This window comes from Protopterus annectens, chromosome 4.part0 (genome assembly GCF_019279795.1).
Source record: "Protopterus annectens isolate FY-2018-M chromosome 4.part0, PAN1.0, whole genome shotgun sequence".
Taxonomy (NCBI): Eukaryota; Metazoa; Chordata; order Ceratodontiformes; family Protopteridae; genus Protopterus; species Protopterus annectens.
The window spans coordinates 788,241,785-788,254,284 of NC_056733.1; the positions used below are offsets into that span (position 1 = coordinate 788,241,785).

General features: G+C 41.2%; 1 protein-coding gene across 1 annotated transcript in view; it reads left to right on the forward strand.

The window, feature by feature from the left end:
* LOC122800343 (piwi-like protein 1) overlaps positions 1-12,500 on the forward strand; it is a 785,589-nt gene that overhangs the window by 628,386 nt on the left and 144,703 nt on the right. The window lies entirely within an intron of this gene.

The window sequence follows — 12,500 nt, forward strand, 5'->3', positions numbered from 1 at the left end:
GGATGCCACTTCCCCTCGTCTACCTCGCCCTTCAGTCAGTTCCTCCTAGAGCCCATCTGATGCAGATGTGGAGAGAATAAGGAAGTTCTCCGTAGACCGATTCAGATGGGGGTGTTATTTGCTCTAGCTCTCATCGAATTCATGAGCCTCCAACCCACTTCTCATCCACTTATCTCTTCTCGGATCCAAGAATTCTGAGAGTCAGTGTGTCTTATCCAAAATTGTCTTAATCTCTCATTGCATGCATGAGTCATTCATTGCCAGTCACTCTAGAGCTTGAGTCTCTGAGCCGAAGCTTCAATGCCAGATCAGTGGGGTTGGGAGGGTCAGAATCATTCCTTCCCCTTGGAGCTTCAGCACTAGATATTTTGGGTCTGTCCCCTGTCTCATGACAGGAGCCTGGACAGGATCAGGGCTGTGTAGTGCCAGAGCTTTAGCTTTTGGTGCAGCTTAGCCATGGCTTCTCCTTGGCCTTCTGCCTTTGAGGTTATGGAGAGGAATTTCTCTCCAAGAAACCAATCTACTCTTCTTTGGATCCTACTGCTCTTCCACAATCGAGTCCCACGTTTTGAGCCTCAACAACCTGTTCAGCAGGTAAAGCCGGTCTGTATGAGCATCTAGAAATTTCCTTTTCAGTACTTCCCTCATCTTCTCACCCCTCTCCAGATCATCCCACTGAAGAGATCTCCCGGAAGAGGAGGTGTAGTAAGAGGGCGCACAGTTTTTTCACAGGAATCTCAAATCAAAGAAGACTGGCTTTGATGAAATGGGGTCCCCTAAGTCTCCACGAGAATGTTTACTTTGGAGTCATGCTAGAGATCCTTAGCGAGGAAGGTGAATTGTCCTCTGATCCCCTTTTCTAGTATTGAGTCACTGTTTCTGTAAACCTTTGGGTCCAGTCTATCTGTGTCCTGGGTTACCACTGCAGTTGATGACCTTGTAGATCTAGTTTCTCATGTGGTATAGAAGGTAACCACTCAAAACCAGCTCTCCAAAAGCCAGTACAAAATAGTCAAATGACCAAAAAATAAATAAATCAAAATTGGTACTATGCAGAACAGGGAAGCAATACCGGCCAATTTTGGGAAAGAAAATGTCAATACAGGAAAGGTTTCTAACAACAATGGAGGCTAAATAAAAGTGAGGAGTTTGAGAGAGCTTGCAAGATGTAATGTGGATATAAATGTTAAATGCCAGGTTTTTGAGATATAAGAGACCACAATGAATCATTTCAAAACTTTTCCCACCTGTAATGTGACCTGAAACATTCAATTGAAAAACCTGCTAGGGGAAAAAGTATAAAAAATAAAAAGTACAATAAGCTGGTTGCGTAAGTGTGCACACCCTTAAACTAATACTTTGTTGAAGCACCTTTTGATTTAATTACAACATTCAGTCATCCTGGATAGGAGTCTTAGCATGGCACATCTTGACCTGGCAATATTTGCCCACTCTTCTCTGCAAAAGCACTCCAAATCTGTTAGATTGCAAGGGCATCTCTTGTGCACAGCCTCTTCAGGTCACCCCACAGATTTTCAACTGGATTTAGGTTTGGTCTCTGGCTGGGCCATTCCAAAACTTTAACTTTCTTCTGGTGAAGCCATTCTTTTGTTGATTTGGATATATGCTTGGGGTCATTGTCAGCTTTCTAGCAGACGCCTGAAGGTTTTGGGCCAAAAGTGACTGGTATTTGGAACTGTTACATAATTCCCTCCACCTTGACTAAAGCTAAAGTTCCAGCTGAAGAAAAGCAACCCCTAAGCATGACACTGCCACCACCATACTTTACTGTGGGGATGGTATTCTTTTGGTGATGCGAAGTGTTTTTGCACCAAACGTACCTTTTGGAATTGTGGCCAAAAAGTTACAACTTGGTCTCATCAGACCATAACACATTTTCCCACATGCTTCTGGAAGATTTGTGTAATGTTTTCCAAATTTTAGCCAGGCCTTGATGTTTTTTCTGTGTAAGAAAAGGCTTCTGTCTTGCAACACTACCCCATAAATGGATAATACGAGAGATTGTTGTCACATGTAGTACACAAACAGTACTTGCCAGAAATTTCCGCAGCTCCTTCAGTGTTGCTGTATGTCTTTTGGCAGCCTCCCTGACCAGTTTTCATCTGGCCTTTTCTTCAATTTTGGAGGGATGTCCAGTTCTTTGCAATGTCACTGTTGTCCCATATTTTCTCCACTTTTTGATCACTTTCTTCAGTGTGTTCCATAGTATATGCCAATGCTGTGGAAATATTTTGTACCCTTCTCCTAACTGATACCTTTCAACAGTAAGATCCCTTTGCTTTGTAAGCTCTCTGCAAACCATGGCTTTTGCTGTAGCAGGCAACTGAGTAACTGTCAGGAAAATCCTAATAGGACAGGTGAACTTTATTTGGGGTTAATGAGTCTCTTGACTAAAAGCTGTAATCAAAAGCTGCTTCAAAGTATTGGTTTGAGTGTGGACACTTATAAAAAATAAAAAACGTACAATAACCTGGTTGCATATTTCCCCCTAATAGATTGTTTTTCAATTGAATTGTACAGGTTATAGGTCACATTAAAGGTGGGAAAAGTTTAGAAATTATTTATTGTGGTCTCATTTTTTATATTACAAACTCCTGGCATATTAACAGGGAAGTGTACACTTTTTATATCCACTGTATTACAATAAGGATACAATAAAGATTAGAAACATAATAGAAAAATGGGAATTGTTTAGAAGTCTTTCTGATTTGGAAGGTATTTTTGATGGACCCGTAACATTTGTATATAAAAATTGTATCAAAAATTGTTAAATGGCAATAGGAGATTTACACAGAATAAAAAAGGTCCATTTAAATGCAGAAGGTGTGAACTGTGTCTATATGTAACAAATAAGTGCAGTGTACCCACCTAGCAGAGGTAGACTTAAACAAGCAAACATCTTTACCAATTATAAAAATAAGGGAGTTTTATACCTGGCCACTTGTAATATATACACACGAGAAATTTGCTATTGCTGCCATCTACACCCCCCCCCCCCCAGGAAACAATATACCCATCCTAGAAGACAGCCATCCTGGTTTACCCATAATGTACACTATGAAGCCTTAATTCTAGGGCATGTCAATATTGACTGGTCCAAACTTGCATCTGACTCATCCCAAGTCAGTATCGACCTCCATTTATTTATTCAGTTTTATTACCGGGGAGGTTCACTGGGCTAGGGGACCCATTTTCAATGGAGGCCCGGGGAGAAAAGCTCCACACAACAATATTTAGAAACACATTTTTCTAAGATAGTAAAAAAAATACATACAGTAGGGATTCATTCTACAAAAAATAATCAATACAATTTCAATTTAGTTCAAGATATAAATGAGAATACAGTATAATAGCTAGAAGTAATATTTAGTTATGAGTACAGATTAGTAAATTGAGAGTTAGGTTAGGAAGGTAAGAGGTAAGCCAGGAGTGAAGGGGGAGGAGTGTTTGAGAGGAAAGGGTGGAAGAGTGCAGTTGCATTTCCTGTTTAGTAGAGGTAGGAATGAAGTTGAGATTTGAAGTTATTGTGGTTGTTGCAGGTCCTTAGAAAGGAGGGCAGAGCATTTCATTTTTTTGCTAGAGTGAAGGATAAGAGAAACATGGCCAGCTGGGCGCTTAGGTTTATGAATGGTGATCAGGTTTTGGTGAGAAGATCTAAGAGGTCTGAGGGGGGAATATGGTTGTATGTTGGATAGTGTGGGCAATTTGAGGGTTGGAATAATAATTTGTGGACTGTGGTTAATTGGTGAAAGTCTAGGTTGGGGAGTTCAAGCCAGTTTAAGGAGTGAAGGGAATTGCAATGGTGAGAGGAGGATTTGGCACTGGTGGCAAATCTGGAGATTTTGTTGTAGCATATATTCAGTTTGGAGGTAAGTGTGGAAGATAAGTTAGTGAGCAGGGGAGAGCCATACATGAGAGAGGGAAGGAGATAGGTAGAGGTGAGAGTTACTCTGGAGGAAGGAGAGGAAGTGGTTGTTTCTGTACAATAGGCCAAGTTTTATGTGAGTTTTTTGATGTTTAGCTGGATATGGAAGTTAAATTTTAGCTGATTAATGGCTTCCATCAATTGATAACATCCCCCCACCCGCTTCTCTAAAAGTTTATCCTCCAGCTCAACCATTGACTGGATTCTAACCAACTCCCCTTTCATCTACCAAAACTCTGCTACCTTACCTGACTCTGTGACCTTCTCCCCACTTGCATCCTTAGGCACTTCAGCCACTCGCACAAGGCCGACCAGTACAGAGATTGTCGTAAACTATCTAACTTTTATACCTCCCTAATCAACTCCATACTGTCTAGCTTTGACTGGTCCAGCCTTGGACTTCACCCACTCGATGACGTAATCAACACATTCAACAAGATTTTTCTACACACCCTTAACTCCCTTGCTCCCTCCAGGAAAATTAGAATCAAATTATTCTCCCTGGCTCTCTAAAGATATTAGGTCCCTAATGCATAAAAGAGCACCTGGAAAGCCAGGCATAAAACAAAGGAACCTTCAATATTTCAAAGATCTAGTCAAGAAACTAACTAATAAGGACAAAAAGTCCTACTATAGCTCTGCTCCACTTGACAACAAATCCAACCCCTGTAAATTCCGGGCTACCCTCAATATCCTCTCTCCTGGTTGCTGTTCAAATCCCTCTCCTTACCCAAACAAATCACCACAAGAAACCGCTACTCTCCTTAGCAAGTACTTTATCGAAACAGTCCAGAACCTCACTCACGCCAACCCAAACACAACTACTCCACCAGCCCCACCTGACCATCTTAATAAAAATCTCTTCTCCTTTCAATCTGTCTCCACCTCCTACATTAAATCACTTCTTTTGAAACTTTAACCCTGCTCACCCTCCTCAGATAATATCCCCCTATCTTTCCTCAAACTTGCTGCTGACTCTATAGCCTATCCTCTATCAATTCTCATCAGTATATCCATCCAGGAAGCTACAGTTCCATCAATATTGAAATCATTCTTCACTGTCCCCCTCCATAAAGGTGGTAATTCTGCTTACCCTTCCTGTTGTTATCCTAGCACCCTTCTCTAAGATATTAGAAAAATGTATGCACTCAACTTCTGAAATACCTCTTCCAGCAAAACCTTCTCACTCCCATACAACATGGTTTCTGCCCCAGCCGTAGTACATCTGCCCTTCTCTTTCACACACACCATAGCAGAGGCTTGTGACAACAATCTACTCGTATCCTGTCTCTTCCTTGACCTTTCCAAGGCATTTGACACGGTATCTCACTCCATCCTCCTAAGCAAGCTTGCAAACCTTAATCTATCTGCTACCTCCCTTACCTGGTTCTCCAGATACCTCTCTTGTAAGCAATCTGTCAGATGGTTATCTTCCTACTCTCCCTGTATTATTCCTTACTGGAGTCCCTGAGGGCTCCGTCTTGGGTCCCCTACTGTTGAATGTTCACAAATGAGCTCTACACATCTTGCAAAAAAATCTTCCCTCATCTAATATGCAGATGACTCAACACTCGTCTCAATCTCAAACATCATCTCAGAACTACTTTGCCTCACTCAACAAACCTTTCTTACCACTGAAAAATGGTTATCCAGATAATCAACTCATCCTCAACCCCAAAAAGACTAAGCTCTTGCATTTTCTACCCCGCTCTTTCTCACCATAAATCCACTTTTACTATCACTTCCTCCAACACCACAATCATTCGGCCTGAACCTCGGACTAAACTCTTAGGTGTCATAATAGACGATGATCTCAAATTTAACCTACACCTTCTCCAATGTATAAACCCCCCCCCAGAAACTAGGATTGCGGTATCGTAATAAAAAATTTCTAGCTCCAAATGCTAGACTCGCCCTAGCTTAGGCATTGCTCCTGTCCTCACTTCTCTATGCTGCCCCAGTTCTAACCTTTATCCAGCACACTACCTTGACTAAACTCCAACAAACACATAAAATTGCTAGATTCATTACCAACTGTCACTACACCTCACACCACTGCCTTGCCCTAAACTCCCTGCAATGGCTTGAATTCCTACAGTTACTGTTAACATCACAATTCCAAATTGTACACTATACTATATAAACCATCTTCCTGTCCAGTGCTCTCTACCCTCCTATCCACCTACTCCCTATCTCGGTCCAAGAGCACTTCAAATCAGCAACTACTAGCAGTCCATCCACCAAAGAAAAATGTGGGTAAATTACTTTACAAATGCTCAGTTGCCCAGTCCTGGAACAAGCTACCCTTAGACGTACGTGCCATTATACACCCATCTCACATTAAAAAGGAACTTAAACAGCATCTGCTCAACTCCAGAACTTGTCCCTGCCATAACCTCTCCTAAACCCCACTTTCAACGTTCTTAACTCCCACCCATTCTACCTAGACTGCTAAAAACAGCCTACCAAATCTCTCAAGCATAAACAAATGCACTTTCTAATCACGTGGTGTTCATCTCTAAATATTTTTACATATAGAAGGTCTCATGCTGGTATACTATCCTACTCTTAATCCCGTCTCTACTCTTCCTATTATATATATATATATATATATATATATATCTTACTCCTCTCTCTGGCTTTATCTTTAGATATGGCTAGCAGATTTCTAGATGTATCTGGACCTTATTTTACCATTATTACACAGCTTTCTCATACTGTAGACTAAATGGGAATCTTTTTTTCTGCAAAATGTTAAATGAATGTACCCAGTTGTAAATACGTTTTCTCTGTGAAACGCACACTGAATATAACTAAATTTATCTTGTATTCTCTGTTAACATGTATATTAAATATAACTGGAGCTTTTCTCCTCTGGTCTCCACTGAAAATGGGTTTCTAACCTGGTTAACAAATGTCAATAAATAAACATAAAACACATGCACGGCCTTCTATATAGGGAAAGCAATGTTAAAAAGGAGAATATATGAATAATACTTTGCTATTAAAACAAAGGATAGCAGCAGTGCTCTTTTTGAGCACACATTAAAATGTGGTAAGGCCAAGTTTCTGTTTTGCCCTAGAAGAGGTGGGGCAAGACCTTAGAGCTGGATTAGGGAAGAAAAAAGTAAGTATAGAGAAATATACTGGCAGCTCATTTTAGAGGCAAGTAACCCTCCAGGATTAAATGAATACATGTCTTTAGTTCTTATTTTGAATATTAGAGCTGTCGGACTCTAGGGGAATTGGATAGTTTGAATTACATATCTTAATATTATTTATAAAAATGTATTTTAATATAAGTATGCCGTTTATGAATTTAGATTTTGTTTTAAGAATTGTATGCATTTACATTTTGTGTTCAGATTGAAATAGGAAATGCATCCCGGGGATCACTTCTGTGGCTCTGCTCGACCGGTACAGGAAATTAACTTTCTTGGGTGGAGTAAGCCAGGGAACTTTGTTGGCTAAGCTTACTTAGGCTGATAGCCTAGTACCTACCTATGAAAAGGTTCACCTATATGCATTGCAACAAGATACCACTAGAGGGTAGCATGGCCGGCCTTAGGCATAGGCCAACTAGGCGGCTGCCTAGGGTGCTGCTGTACTAGGGGGCGCGGTGGGGGTGCCGTGGAGCCCTTTTACCTAGGGCACCAGTTGACCTAAGGCCGTTCCTGGAGGGTAGCATTGTTCTGTATCTCTTGCAGAAGTCATAGAAAATTTTTTTATTAACTTTTGAACATCTTTTGAATGAAGATATACAGGATTTATTTTGTGTATGTGTTGTGTGTGTAGATATATATATATATATATATATATATATATATATATATATATATATATATGTATATATATATATGTGTATGTGTGTGTGTGTGTGTGTATATATATATATCTATACATACATTTTTCTTTCCATAAACAGTGATAATTGTTTTTATTAGAAGATTTTATTTTTTAATGAGCGGGAGTAATTCAGTTAAGAATGAATATGAAAGATCTATAAATTGGAATCTTCAGGTAGTAGGGAGTTTATCTGTTGAAGTCTGTAGTCACTTATTGAAAAACGAGGTGATCAAGTTAATTGTTGAGTTTTTACAATAAACTTCATGTTTAGTTCATTTATGACTGTAACTATTTTATAGTACAATTCGTTGGTGACTTATTGCATACAGAACTTTTGGTGGTATTGCTTCCCTGTTCCACATAGCACCAATTTTGAGTGTTTTCATGGAAGGAACCAGATACTGTAGAGGCCATTCCTACATGTCCCGACAAATTTCTCACTCCTCCTGAAGATGGGCCATGGATGTGGTGTCTGCCACTAAAAAAGCGCTATTCTGCAGAGCTCTTCTGTCCATCCCCCTAATATGGAATCCAGGGTGTTGGACAGATTTGTAAAGTGCATTTGCTTCAGTGAACTTTGCTGTACGGTTGCTGAAGTATTTAGCACACTTCACTAGATAGATTTGGTTAAGGAACTCTCCAAATCTCTTTATGGGTCCATGTCTGTGGAGGAATATAAACAATTAAATTCACAAATGGCCACTCTCCAGTCTCTCTCTAATGCACCCATGAGGTTAACCTCTCGCGCAGATGTAGGTACCTCACTGGTGGTGAGTTCAGGCATAACCATCAGGAGACATGGCTGGATGCAGTTGTGATTTTGCAGAGCCCTTCAAGTCTTCAGTGCCCTCTTTGATGGATCTTACTTGTTTTGTCCAACTGTTAGACACACTCCCACAGGGGGCAAGACAGAAAGATCTTGTCTTGCTGTGGGAATATGTTTTCCTGCCCCACAGGGATCATTTTCCAGGAGTCAGCTTGGATGTAAAAAGATGTGGTTCCTTAAGTCGCAAGGTCTTTTCCAGGACTTATGAGGGGAGGCTTTCCCAGAGGCTGTGGGATAATCCAATGGAAGACACCGCCCTCATGGTGGAAGAGTTCTGGAAAACCAAGGGTTTTGAGATTCCTTATCAGATAAACTCTTCCAGCTTCCCTGAAGGATTGCTTGAGTGCTCTTCTCTGGAGGCAGTCGTGGGATGCTTATCTCTGCACCCAGAAGCCTGTTCATCAATCATAGGCAACTTTTGTGTGCAAAAGATTATATCTAGAGGACATTACATTCACTTTTTTTCAAGTCCTGCCAAGCAAAAAGAACAGACTTCCTGACATTCCACCCAGGCAGTGGGAGTTAGCCTTAGAAATTCAAAAGCTGCTACATAAGAGAGTCATCCAAAAGGTCCCACCAGTCCAGAAAGGATTTGTAACTTAAGGTTCGTTTTAGTGCCAAGGACGACTGGATCTCTGAGTCAGTTTGTAATGAAGTAAAAGTTCCAGATGGTCACTCTTCAGTCCATACTGCCATTCCTATGAAAGGATGGTTGAATGTGTTCTGTCAGTCTTCAGGATGAATACTATTGCATCAGAATGAACAGACAACTCCCTTTGATTGCTGTGCTTTTCACTGGGGACCAGTCACTGTCAGTTGAGAACCCTGCCCTTTGTTCTCACCACAGCCCCCAGGGTGTTAGTGTATGGCAGTGGTAGCCGCTCACCTGAGACTGCTGGGATTCCAAGTGTTTCCATACCTAGATGATTGCCTCCTCACTGCCCCAGCAAGGCATCTCCTTGAAAAAGCCAGAGACTGCCTGCTAGAATTGCCATTATTTAGGCATCACAATCCACTATGCCAACTGTTAACTACTTCCTTTTTAAGCATTGGAATTTATAGACGCCAGCCTGGACAATTAGCATTTCTTCCAAACAGACTACAGTCTATATGAGGTCACGTGACAGATTTTCCCATTCATCTCCCCTGGCATGATTGGTTCTCCATACGTTAGTGTCTGTGGTGGTTGCTATAACCTTGGTCCTGATGGCTCAATTTTATATGCTTGTTCTTCAGTGGACTCTAGCTGTTCAGTGGTAGAGTCTTCAACATCCACTGTCCTCAAAGCGCTCTCAGGTTGGCAGAAATTGCTTGTTTTGGTGGGTACTGTCCAACAAAGTTTGTCAGGGATGTCGCTTTGTTTCCATTCCCAGTAGCCACAGTAACTGAGCTACCTTCCATATGGGGGTGGGGTGCGACATTTCTTGGGAGGGACACTCCAAGGTACATGGTCCCCAGAAGTGACCAATCTGCATGTCCGTGTCTGGAGATGGTGATGGTAATCCTAGCATTGCAAGCCTTTCAGGACTTCCCTTCCTTTTGGGAAGATTGCTATCCAAGCAAACATGTCTGTGGTTTGTTGGATCAAAAAACAGAGGGGAACCCGATCCTGTCTCCTTACGAAATAGTGTTGCAGTGGACGATCATCTCCATCTTATTTCTTCTGATAACATGTTCTGGGCAATTCCAGCGTGTTAGTGGACAAACTCAGCAGGTCTGTTATGATGTCTTGCGAGTTCTCTGTCATGGAGAAGGGTGATTGGGTCAGCCTTACTGTGATCTGTTGACCTCGCCCTCACAACAAATGAAGCAGGTTCTTTGCCCTGATCCTGTTCTAATCCCCCTAATCCCCTTATTCCTCTACTCTAGAAATTTCATCAGAAAAGATTTTGGTTGAAGATTAAGGTTATCCTCATTGCCCCTTTTTGGATTTGTCAAGTGTGGTTTCCTTTCCTTTGGTCTCATCTTGTGTCCACCTGGTATACTAGACCCCAGTCCAGAGCTGCACACTCATCCAGTGGAGATGGTGCATTCAGATATTGTAGGCGTCAGATGAACCGCATGGTTTCTCTAATTCCCTTGTTTGTCAGACATTCATATTAGTCACAGAAAGCATCCTCCAAGATTTGCACGAGTAAATGGAAAACGTTTTCCTTTTGGGTCCATCAGAGAAATTTTGATCCTCTTACTTGTTTCTATTCTTGTTGTCTTGGATTTCCTATCATCTAATATTTCAAGTCTGAGCTAGTTTTCCTAATAGTGTAGTTAGCAGCCATCTCAAATTATCATACTGGGGACAAAACTTCTGGTTTCATGCAAGTTATGTAAATCTTTCCTTAAAGCTTTGCTTTGCTTCGTTAAAAACCCTACTGTACCTTGGAATCTAACCCTTTTATTGTAAAGTTCATCTGAGCCCCGTCGAGCAATCTGCCGTATCAAACCTCAATTTTCTTTCTGGAAAATTGCCTTTCCCATGGCTACTACATCATCAAGACAAGTTTCTGAACTCCAAGTACTGTCCTCAGATTTCCCTTATTTGGCTTTCCATAAAGATAGGGTTTCCTGCTCAAAGTGCCCTCAGAGGCAAACATTAGCGATGCCATCAATTTACCTGTTTTCTTTACCAACAAGGGTGAATATATGCTTCATCTTTTGGATGTGTATAGACCACTCCATTTCTATCTCCATAGAAAAAAGACATCAGAAAAATAGATTAGTTCACCTTTGCCTCCAGCAGGTTGAGAAAACCAGTTTCCGAAGTTACTTTCGCAAAGTGATTACCAGATTACAGATAGTTTGTTTACAGTCAGTGAGGTATTTCCTTGCTCACTCCACAAGGTCCACGCCTGGTACTTCTGCTTTGTGGTCCATAGCTTCCATTGATAACATTTGCGCTTCAGAAGCTTGCTTGGTTCAATGCTTATCCCGTCATTGCTCCTTACAGATGGGATTTGATCTCCAGAAACAGGGCCGCTTTTGGTTCTGCTGTACTCTGGAATATCCTTCCATGAGGATCACCCAGATTAGCTCAGCTGGGACTCTGTCCCATCGGTTGACTAATAAATGGAAATGACAACATTAGATATAAAAGTTATGTATTCACTGTAACTATGACTCTGTTGTCCATTCTCATTTTTCTTCAGCTTCCCACCCTCCTTCTCCTTCCTTTCCCTCCGGGAGTGACCTGATAGTGAATAAGGAACCTCTGTTCCATGGTTGAGGCAGACCTTTTTCTTTCCTATTGGGTTTTCTTTTATACTGGCTTGTAATTATTTTTTTACTTGAAGGGCAGCAAACTCAATCTGAGGTATTGCGGGGTTCTGGGGCATTATGGTAAATGCAGGAGCTTGAGAGATGGATCAAAGAATCTTAAGTAAATGAGGCCTGGCTAAATCCAAGGTTGGATTAGAGAACCATCAGATTGAAGAATGAAAATGGACAACACAGACACATACTTATGGTGATTTACATAACTTTTATTTTTCAGCCCATTGAGTGCCCTATCATTTACCCATAATCCACTGCTCCTCAGCACTACTGCAGGCTGCCATTCCTTGATAGCAGCATGGTCGATTTGCTGATATATCTGATGATGTCCTTTTCATTCTTCATTTGTCCAGATCCAGTCCTCTGATCCAACTCTGCCACATACTGCAGACTTTGGATCCAACTCTCAAGCTGCTCCTCCTCCTACCTATAATGCTTCACTCCACCCCCATTACCTCATATCTCACTTGTCGCCATTGTGGTTGGGCACAGGTTCCACACTCGAGTATTGCAAGAGAGATTTTTTTTCTTTGTTTCAAATCGCTAGCTATCTTTAGATATTTCTTTAATTATTTTTTCTCTATCTTCCTGTTTAGTTTTTCATAGGCATTAGAT